The 13,140-nt window shown below is 46.3% G+C and overlaps 1 protein-coding gene across 1 annotated transcript in view; it reads right to left on the bottom strand.

Annotated features, from left to right (window-relative positions):
* TMEM260 (transmembrane protein 260) overlaps window positions 1–13,140 on the bottom strand; it is a 76,737-nt gene that overhangs the window by 48,096 nt on the left and 15,501 nt on the right. The window lies entirely within an intron of this gene.

Here is a 13,140-nt window from a genome sequence, read left to right as displayed (position 1 = left end):
AACAACAACAACAACAGTTTTGTGCAAGGATAGTTAGCAGGAGAAAAGAGACAATTGAGAGAGCTTCATTTTGCAAGCAACTTAACCTTTCTATTACTGATCTGAACATAACTAGGCCATGTTCTTTCGTCACATTTCGGAGCAGGGCAGCTCCCCGAATGGGGATCGTATGGATCCCTTCTTGATGGTTTATTTCCATCAAGGAAATTCTCTGAAGTGTTATGAAGATCCCCATTTTCTGAGGCGGCGGCAGCCCTGCTCTTGAATTTCTTGCTTGTTTTACCATTTTTGGAAATTAACAGAAGCAATGCCGTGACATTAATAGCAACGCTACACTGACACGCTCCTTCGGACATTGCATCTTCAAAGCGTCGAACCCTGATCCTATTCCCTCTGAAGTTTGTCAGATGGCATTAGGTAAATTTGGTTACGCTACTGTGACGAGGACAGTCGCTCAGGTTTGATTGCCGACACCTCAAAAACAAGACAACTCCATTTCTTTGATGCCCAGTGCATGAAATTCTCATGGCACAATGGCATTGTTATGGCACGATATTGGAAATTCTCATGGCCCAATCAGCATTTCTCAACCCATTCAGCCTCTATTAAGAAGCAATAGTTAAGCATTATTTTGCTAGCTCCCAAACACTGCAATTTTTCAGGACTTCAAGGCACTGCCCAAATTAGGGAAATTATTAGATCCAGGGGCCAAAGCAAAAATACCCTTACAATGCACAATCGGGTATCAATGAGGCCGTATGGGGGCTATTACAGGGTTCATTTCCAGTCTTGAAGTCAAAGAGTTTGCCTCCTGGTACAATGCCCACAGAAAATATGCACCAGTGCTATATTACGGTTCTGTTTTAGAAACCATGGTAAACTACCCAGAGAGTTCTAGCTGTTTGACAGTGCCGAAACAAATTTATTTATTTATTTAAAGTTTTTCTATGCTGTCCCATTACTAAAAGTCTCTGGATGGCTTACAAAGAACAAAAAACCAAAGAACAGAGCAAACCATAACACCAACACACAACCTGCTGCATCCAATAAAAAATGATTACAAACAAGGATAAAACCAATTAACCGTTAAACTATTGGGAAAATAGAAAGGTCTTTGCCTGATGCTGAAAAGAATAAAGCAACAGCACCAGTGAACCTCTCTGGGGAGCGTGTTCCACAGGCAGGGAGCCACCGCTGAAAAGGCCCTTCTCCGAGTAGCTACCCTCCTAATTTCCTCTGAAGAGAGCTCCCGGAGAAGGACCTCTGCCTCCGATCTCAAGGGGCGGGCCAGCAATAAATAAACATGCTAATCATTAAATCCGTTTTATTAATGTGATTTTTTATGCAGCCAAAGCAGTCCCTTCCATAAGCAAAAGAAAGAAATCAGGCATGCTCAGGGAAAACCCAAAGTGTGCAGCAGTGCAAAGAAACTGTATGCAGGAAAACGTTGGAAACCGTCGCGAGACGCTAGTAATGGGACAGTCTATAAAAGCTTTAAATACATACATACATACATGATTGAAATGATATAACCTGGAGAAGGATCTGGCTGGCTCAAAGCCTAACAGGATCACTTCATACTGCAGCAAAGAAAATGCTGAGACTTGAGGTGGTGTGTTATAAAGCGCTTTAGGCAACAAGCAGTGATTTAAATCAATCCTCAGGAACGGTTTTACTCCATCAACTAAAATCAGTACTGCCCACGCTAAAGGGAGCCAAACCTTTAAGGGTGCAATTCTAGGTTTGTTTAGACAGAAAAAAGTTCCATAACACAGGACTTTTTCTGCCTAAATATGCCTAGACGGGGTTCAACAAAGGAGGCACTGGTTGTGTTGCCAGGGCTGTAAGAACTGTAGCCCAAAACAGCAGGAAGACACTGTGGTGGGGAAACCGGATTCGGGGTTTCCAACACAAAAAACTGCCACCAGTTCTGGCCACCACAGTTTAAGAAAGATGCAGACCAGCTGGAACGGGTTCAGAGGAGGACACCAAAGACGATCAAGGAACTGGAAACAAAGCCCTGTGAGGAAAGATGGAAGAGCTGGCCATGTTTCGCCTCGAGAAGAGAAGACTGGGGAGGGGAGGGGGGGTGTCAGGATAGCCCTTTGCAAGGACTTGAAAGGCTGTCAGAAAGAGAACGGACAGGATCTCTCCTTCATCATCCCAGAGTGCAGGACCAGGAATAATGAGCTCAAGTTCCAGGAGGCCAGGTTCTGGCTAGATATCAGGAAAAATTTCCTGACTGTTCCAGCAGTGTGACAATCGAACCCATGATCTAGAAAGATTGTGGACTCTTGAGGTATTCCAGTTGCAGCTGGACAGCCCTCTGAGAGAGATGCTTGATGGAGTCCAGCACTGAGCAGGGGGCTGGACCCGATGGCCCTCTGGCCCCTTCCATCTCTACTGCTCTACTATTCTGTTCATCTAGCTCAGCACCGCTAGTCTGGGGGCATCAAGCCTCTTTTTGCTCAGATTTCAGATTTGCTCTCAGGAGCCACATCGCGGAGGTGGTCAGGGCTGAAGGCCAAAGAGACGGGTGCCAAAAGTACAGAGACGGCAGCAAGTTTTGTTTTGTTTTGTTTTGTTTTTTGCATAAAGTTCTTTCCACCAGTATCTAATCCTGGGGAGAGGCATTTCAACCTTTACAGAGAACCCACCAAAGCTAAGAAGCTACCAAATAACTGACAGGCCTGGCTACCTGGCAGGCTCGGATGAAGCATCCAACGGCCTCCCACTTCCCACCTCCACCACTCCAGAATGGAACCAAAGTGTTACCTGGAACCTAAAATGGGGCAAATATGGTTGTTGTGACAGTTCTGGGGTTTCCTCATCAGAGGCAGATGTCCCCAGGGAACACCAGAGGGCCCTGGGACCAGCCAATATGGCCCTGGGCAGCACCTTTACGAATGCCTCTTGAAGAGGCAGAGAGCTCATCTTTGGGAACCAAGAGAAATCCTGGGGTACCACCCAGCCCCCAAGAATGGAGGCACCTTAAGATCTCAGTAAGGATGGTGGTGTGTTGAAGACAAGCGTTCACACGCAAAGACTCCTCATGAGAAGGGCGATCCTCACACAGGACTTAGAAAACACCCCTTTGTTGCAGAGGGCATCAGCTGCAGAACACAAGCCCTCAGGGCTAGCTCCCAGCATCTTGACATTTGGTTCCCTATGACCTTGGTTTTCTTTGGGCTGATGTCCTGACTGCTCCTTGACTAACTGGAGTTTGTGAGTTTGGGGTCTGGATGCTTATTCCCTATGCAAGTCCAAGCATAGGGTCCACAGTCCCTCCTCCTACTTCTTCTTCCTTAGTCAGCTAGAAGGAATCCTGCACATTCACGACAGCTGAGCTGGTTGAAAGAATTCCCCCTGCAAAGCAAAGAAAGACCAAGAGGCAGGTCACACAGGCACACCAGGTTCGGAAGGGCTTTTCCTGCAGGGTGTTTTGCAGAAAGCATTTTTTGAAACTAGCCTTTTCTTAAAAAATATTGCCAGACTCAACCAATCACGTTAGGCCCTACAGATGGATTGAACGGGCCCTGGCGGAGTTGCACGAGTAAGAAGGATTAAAAGGGGACTAACTGGACGTCCTCGAGGACTGACCGGTCAGTCCTAGAGGAGATCAACCCCGACTGCTCTTTAGAAGGCCAGATCCTGAAGATGAAACTCAAATACTTTGGCCACCTGATGAGAAGGAAGGACTCTCTGGAGAAGAGCCTGATGCTGGAAATGAGGGACAAAGGCTGATGCACCACGACAGAGGGAGCAGCTTTAATAGTGCCCAGTGACGGTCTTCCAAAAACTGCAGGAAGAAAGCTAGAGCATAAAACACGTGGTCTTCCATGTCTATATTCTAATGCCCGAAGTATGGGAAACAAACAGCGTAGACCTGATCTTTCAACACAGAATATGACCCAAGAGGTACAACTGAAACTTGGTGGGATGACGCCCATGGCTAGAATTCAACAAGTGGAGGACAGAAGCTGTTCAAGAAGGACAGAAGGAGCAGAAAGGGAGGCAGAGTCACACTGAATGCTGAAGACGCATATCTCTGCGCAGAAATGCGGGAGGATGTGTTCAGGAGGCCCACCAAGAGCATCCGGATCAATATAAATGCGGCAAGGAATCAAAGGAACGCAGCGGGTGGAGTCTAGTACTGATCTTGCAATCAAGGAGAAGATGAGGATGAAACTTCTGGAAAGTGAGTTGCCGCTGTTTCGAGGAGGCATGATGTCGCCATTACAGAGGACTTCAATTTCCCTGCTATCTATAAGGAGAAAAATTCTGCCAAACAAGCTGCTCCAGGAAATTCCTCACATGCATTGCTCATAACTTCCTCCCACAGGAAGTGGAGGAAAGAACAAGAACAGCTATACTTTTCTTTTTCTTTTTTTTAAGCTTTTGTATGCTGTCCTATTATACAAGATCTCAGGATGGCTTACAATATTTAAAAAGACAATTAAAACAACAATTTCAATAAATAAAACAGAACAAAACAGTAAATCACAACAGAGCGACTAAGCTTAAAAACTATTAAAGCTTAAAATATTGTTTAAATAAAAAGGTTATTCTTGACTTGATTCTAACCAACAGGGAAGATCTAGTGGACAAAAAGAGGCAATTACGGGATCGTGGGGGAACGTGACCGTGCCATACTTGAATTCTTGATTCTAAAGGAAGCAAAAGTCCAATCTAGCCAAACATGTGCCCTGGATTTCAAGAAAGGCATTTTTAGCAATATCAGAATAATGAAAAGTCCCATGGCAAGTGACTCTAATGAGAAAAGGAGTCCAAGATGGGTGGGAATTAAAAAAAAAATCTAAAGGAACAGTTACAAGAATTGTCTCCATCTATCCCTACCAGATCCTTTAAGATGTTCTGTGTGAGCCACACTACAAATGAAGTAAAGGGGGAAACAGGGAAAGGGGCTTTTTCTGTTAATGCACCTCACCTCCTAGGGATACGCAACCAGCACCCTCGCTGTTTAGTTTCCTTCTCCAGGTGAAGACTGTTTTATTTCATACCTGTTTTTAGCATAATTACGGTTTTATTTGTTTTTCTTACTGCTTGCTTTCATTGTCTCCTGTTCCCTTGTTAATTATTGTTTTTATGATGTTGGATTATTACTTTCTAAAATTGCTGATTTTATTCTGTATGCCACTGTTTTGTGAGCTGGCCAGAGAGCCCTCATACAAGTGTCATAAACAAGCAAGCAAGCAATTGCAACAAGGATGAAAGGTAGAGGAAAACAGAAGAACCCCATGTGGCTTCACAAAAAGTTAGGGATGATCCTAAAACAAAAAGACTCTTATACGACATGGAAGGAAGGCTAGGCTACAGAGGAAGAATACAAGCAGGCAGCACGGAATTGCAGGGAAGGCATCAGGATGGCTAAAGCTAGGAATGAACTGAGGCCAGAGTGAAAGACAGAGGAAAGGATGGTAAAATGGTAACAGATGACAGAGAAATGCAGGAGTGCTCAATTCCTACTTGGCTCAGTCTTCTCCCAAAGGAAGAGCTACGACCTTCCTGATGAAGGGAAGAACAAGCTGAAGGAGCAGGAAGGCAGCTCAAGACTGAAGGCGAATGGCAAGGAGCATCTCCTTGGGTTGAATGAGTTCAAAGCCCCGGGGCCAATGAACGCCACCCTGGAGCCATGCAGGAGCCGATGGAAGAACCCTCAGAACCACTGCCTGTTGTCTTTGAGAAACCATGGTGGACGGGGGAAGTGCCCGATGCCTGGAGAAGGGCAAAAGCTCTCCCCATCTTCAAGAAAGGAAATCACAAAGGACCTGGGAAGTACCGACCAGTCAGTCTGACATCAAGCCCTGGGAAAATTCTGGAGGAGATTCTAAAGCATCCAGTCTGCACACACCTTGAAAATCATGTAGTGGTTACTAGAATCAAACACGGATTCCTCAAGAAGAAATCCTGCCAGACTAACCTGATTTCATGTTTTGATTGGGTAACCTTCCAGATGCCTGGAGGGATGTTGTCCATGGGGTCATGATAAGTCAGACACAACTTCGCGACTAACGTAACATAAGCCTTTCTGATGGACTGTGAGAATACTGTGGACATAATCTATGTTGACTTAAGCAAAGCTTTACACAAAGTGCCTCATGATATCCTGATTAGCAAGCTAGCTATAAGTTGGACAGAATAAGCCAGGGAGATCCACAGCTGGCTACAGAATTGGACTCAAAGAATGCTCATCAACAGCATCTTCTCAAGCTGCAGGGAGGATTCAGTCCTGGGCCCAGTGCTCCAAGATTTTCATTAATGTCTTGGATGAGGAAGCATAAGGAATGGTTATCAAATGTGCAGATGTCGCAAATCTGGCTGGGATAGCTAATACCCTTGAAGACTGAAAGAAAATTCAAGGTGATCTTAATTGGTTGGAGCCCTGGGCTGGAAACAACAGAATGACATTTAATAGGGACAAATGCCAAAGAAACCATTTGGCATTACAAGATGTGGAATACTTGGCTTAACAATACTGCAAGAGAGAAGGATCTTGGAATTGTTGTAGATCACAAGCTGAATTTGAGTCAACAATGTGATGTGGCTGCAAAAAAGGGCAAATGCTATTTTAGGCTGCCCTAATAGAATTAATGCCCTTTATTCTGCACTGGTTAGGCCTCACAGGCAGTACTGTGTTTAGTTCTGGGCACCAGAGTTTATGAAAGATGCAGACAAGCTGGAAAACGGGTTCAGAGGAAGGCAAGCAAGACGGTCCAGACCTGGAAACAAGCCCTAAGAGGGGAGATTGAAAGAACTGGGCGTGTTTAGTCTTGAGAAGATCGAGAGGAGATTCAGAGTTGAGGCCGTGATGCTCCAAAAGGAGATGTTAGAACTTCTCCAACACACTCGTTTTTGTCCTGTAATATCAGCCTCACACTCAAACACTGAGGAACAGGGCGGTATTGATAAAAAACAAAAACTCTTCCTTGCTCCAGCAAAGACTGTTTTAAACCCTTGCTGTGGGGTGGGAAGGATGAAATTTGGGGGCACAAACAAGTGAAGGACAGGTTTAACCCTCTCCTTCTGGGATTGCCATGGCCCCAATCCAAGCTGGGGCTATGCACGGTGACTCAAGAGGAAGCACAAGGAAGTGGAAGCTTGCCCATCTGACCAGAGGCTCTGGGACAACTGATGCCAACCTTCATCTGACAGAAATGCTGTTTCTAGAGAGTCTGGCAGCTCTTGGCATGCGCGAGGAGGAAAGATGGTGCAGAGCGTGGGGAAAGAACCAGAATGTAGGAACATGGAGATCTGTTCTTCTTTTCTGGCAGAAGGAGAGCAGACCGAAGTCTCACTGAAGAGGAATTCTGGTTACAAAACCTGAAGGAATGCCTACTAAGGTTGGTGGAAGTTGATCTCTGGGCGGTAGACCTACCACTTCATTTCAAGAGCCACTGCTCTGGGGGCTCTGCTTAGCAAATGCACTTTCATTTTTAAAAATCCTTCATGCTGCTGCTAGCAATGTTTTGTTGTGCCTTACGAACAGTCTTTGTGCAGCTCTGGAAACATGCGCATCACAGCCACCTCCTCAGCTCCACCTCTGGGGACCCATCCCCTGCCCACCAGCCACCTCTGCCTCCTATGAGGGGTGATGGGAAAGATCACCAGAGGATACATCTAAAATATCTTTTTTCGGATCTGAAAGGCTGGAAGATCAGCCGGAGGAAGACGGCTGGATCTGGGGAACCTCACGAGGCCAGGATGAAGCCCCGGAGGACCATTTCTGGCCCGGGGATCTAAGGTTCAGCATCCCCGTACAAGATGAATCTTGAAGCCTTTCTTCACTCCACAACAAGAGAACCTTCCAGCCGGAGATACGTGCTGAGGGCTGAACCCAGCTGGTGCTCTAACATGAAGTAGAAACAGCCTTCCCAGCTTAAGACCTTAAGATCTTTCATCATTTCAACTTCAAGAAGCAGTTGGGGTGGGTGGAACAAATGGCTGGATGTTGGTGGCAAAAGACAACACCAGTATTATTTATTTCTTTTCTATAGCCAAAGCTCTCTGGTTGATGGTTATTTATTCCCCACCCTCAAATACCTCTTTCGTCCTTCTCTCACACACCCCCATCCAAATAACCCTAATAGCAGGGTTTGCTGGAGTGTTCTGGGGTGTGGATGCTGGCTTCATGCAGATTTTACAGTGCATTTTTAAAGCTCATTTAAATTCATGCGTTCCTTTATTATTTAATTCTTGGTACTTCTACACAAACCTCTTGAAGCCAACCAAGGGAGCTTAGCAAACCAAAAATTACTAAAAAATGGAAACACAAGTTAAAACAATGAAGTAAAACCACCCTAACACTCTAAAAGCAGCCTTTACAATCCTAATACTATTTTCAAAAATTGATAATGTGTTCTAACATCAGCTGTTGGCCACAGGTTGCACTTTAACTATATTGCATTCATGTATCTGTACATTTTTATATTATGGTTGGATTACTCCCTGGATACGCGTAACCGGCGGACTGACTCTTGGTCAGGTTTCTTTTCCGTGCACAGGGGGTAAAGATAAAGAAACTGGCAAAGGAGATGGGGGGGGCTGTGAATTTGCCCCCCCCCCCCACTCAACAGGTACACAGCTCATCTTGACACAGTCTTTCCCGATATAGTGGAGAGCCAGTGTGGCGTAGTGGTTAAGAGCCTGGGACTGGGACTCGGAGGATCTGGGTTCTAGTCCCCACTCAGCCATGGAGCCAACTGGGTGGCTTTGGGCCAGTCACAGACTCTCAGCCCAACCTACCTCACAGGGTTGTTGTTATGGGGATAAAATGGAGGAGGAGATGTAAGCTGCCTTGAGCCCTTTGTAGGAAAAAGGCAGGATATAAATCAATAAATAAATAAATAGTGAGATGCATTTCTGTTTAAATTATACCAATTATTTCTAAAATGTCACCAATACATGTAAAGTAACATAAGCAAATTATATGTCTGTCTGGGCTTTCTCATGACCTACTGTGGGGGCGCAACGCATGTTTGGAAAGGTGGACTTCTTACAAAGTGCCCTTTCCTTTTATGTTCCTTTTCTGAGTCCCACCACGCAGACCCTTACTGAAGTAGGTTGTTATTTTGCATCTCTCAGCCTTCCATAACTCAGGTGCCCTCCAGGGATGTTCAACTACAACCCCCATCAACCCCAGCCATGGAGGTGATGGGAGCTTGACATACCTTGACAGGGCCAAGTTGGGAACAGATGGATTTATATTTTTTTTTACTTATTACGTAGGTAAAATAAGTAAAAAAAAGTCTTCCACTCTTGCAAGAAGCCCAAAGCTGTGCACATGATCCTCCACCGCCTCTCTGTGTTATCTTCACATCAACCTTGTAAGGTAGGTGAGGCCACCTAACCCACCCAGTGGATTCCATGGCCAGTGGGAGACTAAACCAGTTCTTACCAGTCCCAGTCCAACACTGAACCACTATACCAGGCTGTTTTAATACACTAACACTCAAAATGAAAATCAGAGCAGAAGAGGATGCTTTTTTGGCACACAGAAAGCAACGTGAAGCCTTTTTCAAATCTTTTCTGATATTTGGCACTTAGCACGATGCAATTTCCCAGCTAGCCATGGCTGGATGCTATAAACTGCTCGCACAAGACAAACGGTGAAAAACAGGCTCCCATCCCCATTTTCAGGCTTCCAGAAAAACAGGCCAAGAGGACCTTGCGTTTGGAACTGAGTCCTCTGCAACTTGGCAGGAGAGACGCGCAAATCGCGGCACTGTCCATATCACCCTCGAAGTATGAATCAGCCACACGGCTGCTTGTGTAACAATCCCAATTACTGCCTTTACCGGCTACACGGCTGGCAGAGGTATCCGAAAAGAAAACGTTTGGGAATTTGATTATTTTTAGACTCCCAGTCAAACCCAATTCAAAGCCTCTTTTGCATATGTTGAAACTTAAGGAATTCACTTCAAATATTTGAAGAACCTACAAAAAGTCACAAAAGGATCCGCCTCAACAACTTTCCTTCTTTGATCAGCAGAACAATGGTTAGGAAGGCACCAGCTGGCGGGAAAGGCAATCCTAGTGGGTAGAGCACTGGATTAAGACCACGGAGAATAAATGTCAAACTCCCCCCTCTTCCATGAAGTTTCTTAGGCAGCCTGGGTTAGTCACACTAACTAACCCACACCAGGTCTAGAGTCAGAATTCACACAAGAGCCTTATTCTTATCTATTACATTTCTATACTGCCCCCAGTCAAAGTTTTCTGGGCAATTTACAACCAGGTATACTTTAATACACTAGCTAAAACATTAACAAGAATCAAAAAAAAATTTAATATCGCAGAAAGCATTCAAAAAGAAAAAGAGAAGAAAAAGACTTGGCCAAGACTCAAAAAAAGGCACCTGGAGAGTCGTGCCAGGCCCTGGATGACCAGGGGGGTCTTTAAAGGCCTCTGCAAAAAGAGGGGTCTTAACCAGGTGCCTGCAGGTGCCTGCAGGACTGCAGGTGGCGCAGTGGTTTAAACCGCTGTGCTGCTGGGCTGGCAGATCGAAAGGTCGCCGGTTCGAATCTGCACAACAGAGTGAACTCCCATTGCTCCATCCCAGCTCCTGCCAACCTTGCAGTTCGAAAGCATGCACATGCAAGGAGATAAAAAGGTACCACCGGTGGGAAGCCCGGGAGGTCGCTGAGGCCCCATCGGTGCGGTTGTTCAAAGACAGGCTGGACATGCACATGGTGGGCATGTCGTGAGCGGAGCTGGCTGGAGCCAGGGGTCAGACTAGATGGCCCGGGAGAGCCCTTCTGACTCGCTCTGTTTCTATGTTTCTATGTAACAGCGTTCCGTGCACCTCGGTGTTTAGTCATGCCAGCCACATGCCCACGGAGACCGTCTGCGGACAAATGCTGGAAACGGAGATGAGCCAGGAAACGGAGATGAGCACCGCCCCCGAGAGTCAGGCATGACTGGACTTCACGTCAAGGGGAAACCTTTACCTTTCTAACCTGGTGCCAAAAAGATGACACCAGGCAGGCCACGGCAGGGAGGCTGTTCCAAAGACGGGGGGCCAGCACAGAAAAGGCCCTTCCCCTGGGAGCCATCCTCCGAACCTTTCGAGGCCTTGAAGGATGGCAGGCTCCACTCCTCACATACTTCCCTTCCCACACCTTCCCTTTGGCGGAGAATGTTGTTGAGTGTGAGGGTGTCACCAGCTAAACTGTGCTTCCCAGTAGCTGAGCTTGGGCAACGGTCCACCCCGCATGTCACATCAACATTTTCCGTACCACTAGCAGCCGGCCCTGTGCGGCGCTATGATTGGTGTGTTGGAGGGCAGAAGGAGGTCCTCTCTCTCTCTCTCTCTCTCTCTCTCTCTCTCTGTGTGTGTGCGTGCACGTGCGTGCGCAGGGGGCGTCCACCTGTTTGCTCTCCAGCACTTTTCTCTGTTAGTTTTGTTCCAGCTTTGCACAGCACCCAGGATCTATAAACCACAATTTAAGTGGCATTATCCTGCTACACAGGCTGAACTTTAAATTCCAGAACAAAATTTCCCCTAATTAACTGGAAGGCTGGTGACAATTCTGCGCCCAGGAGAGGATGCTGGCATGCGAGCCACACACATAAAATGGCTCCTCCTTGCCTAAAACGACTCTGGTGGAAAAGAAACATAAACGTTTTGAGTGGTGTGGGGTGTCTCTTGCCCTTTTACACCCCAGTCTAGCACACAACACTGGTTTGGATGTCGATGAGCCCTGAAGCGGCCTAAATTGAGCGGGGTTTGGGGGCCTCTGAGGCTACTGCACTTCAACAGACTATTTCTGGCTGTCTCAGCATCTGGACCACAGCTGGGTTTGCTAGGTGAAAATCCTTAGAGCTTTCCCAAACGGATGCTCTCCAAAGACGTTGGACCAACTCACCCCAGCAAGCCAACAATTCTGAACGGCACCAGAATTCTGGAGAAGGCTGGACTTTTTAGTTTTGCTTATGTTCAAATTCATAGGCTGCTGAATAGCTCTCTAAGGGCTTTCTAAGCAGCTAACATTAAAAACAGGCCAACAGTAGAGTTATAATTACTGGGGGAGCGGGGAACCTGTTGGTAGCAGGGTGGGCTCTTACAATCAAGCGTTAAAATCAGGTTTCAAAATACCTCTGAAAGTGGACAGTTTGCCTGCTCCCAAAATGAAAGTAGTGATGGCAACAGAAGGACCTCTTTAGGAAGCCCATTCCAAAGGGGGGGCAGCCACTCAGAAGGCCCTTCTTCTAATCGCCACCTTTTTTTACTTCCTTTAAGGATGGTTCTTTCAGAAGGACCTCATTCCCAGACCTCAACGGGTAGGTAGAAGCATATGGAGAAAGGCTGTCCTTCAAGTAACCAGGTCCCAAGCCATTTAGGGCTTTGCATGTTAAAGATGATGATGATGATAATGATGATGATGATGATGGTGATTATTACATTTCTATGCCGCCCCTTGCCGAAGCCTCGGGGCGGCTTACAACACAATAAAATACAATACAAAAATAACAATATAAAATTAAAATTAATAATACACACACACACACACACACACACAGAGGATATAAAAGAAGTTAAAGAAAAGAAAAGAAAAGAAAAGAAAAGAAAAGAAAAGAAAAGAAAAGAAGTCACCCTGGCCAGATAAATAAGTAAATATTGTTAACAATTAAAATGACATTTAAATAAAAAGGTCTTGGCCTGGCACCGAAAAACAAATAACAACGGCACCAGGCGGACCTCTCTGGGGAGCGCATTCCATAGATTGGGCGCCACCGCAGAGAAAGCCCTCCTCCGAGTACCCACCCTCCTAATTTCTTTCACGGAAGGTTCCCGGAGAAGGGCCTCTCCCGCAGATCTCAAGGGGCGGGCGGGCATATATGGATGTAAGCGCTCCTTCAGGTAACCAGGTCCCAAGCCGTTTAGGGCTTTATAGGTCATAACAACACCTTGAATTGGGCCCGGACTTCAATGGGAAGCCAGTGAAGCTGTCGGAGGACTGAAGTCATGTGAACATAACACCCCGTCCCCGTCAGCAACCTGGCAGCTCTATTTTGAACCAACTGAAGTATCCGGACCGTCTTCAAGGATAGCCCCACGTAAAGCGCGTTACAGAAGTCAAGGCAGGAAGTCACCAACGCATGTGTCACTGTCGCCAGGCA

Source organism: Varanus komodoensis, unplaced genomic scaffold (genome assembly GCF_004798865.1).
Source record: "Varanus komodoensis strain SLA01 unplaced genomic scaffold, ASM479886v1 scaffold3, whole genome shotgun sequence".
Lineage (NCBI taxonomy): Eukaryota > Metazoa > Chordata > Lepidosauria > Squamata > Varanidae > Varanus > Varanus komodoensis.
The sequence above is the reverse complement of the archived record's forward strand: the minus strand, read 5'-3'. Positions and strand labels throughout refer to the sequence as shown.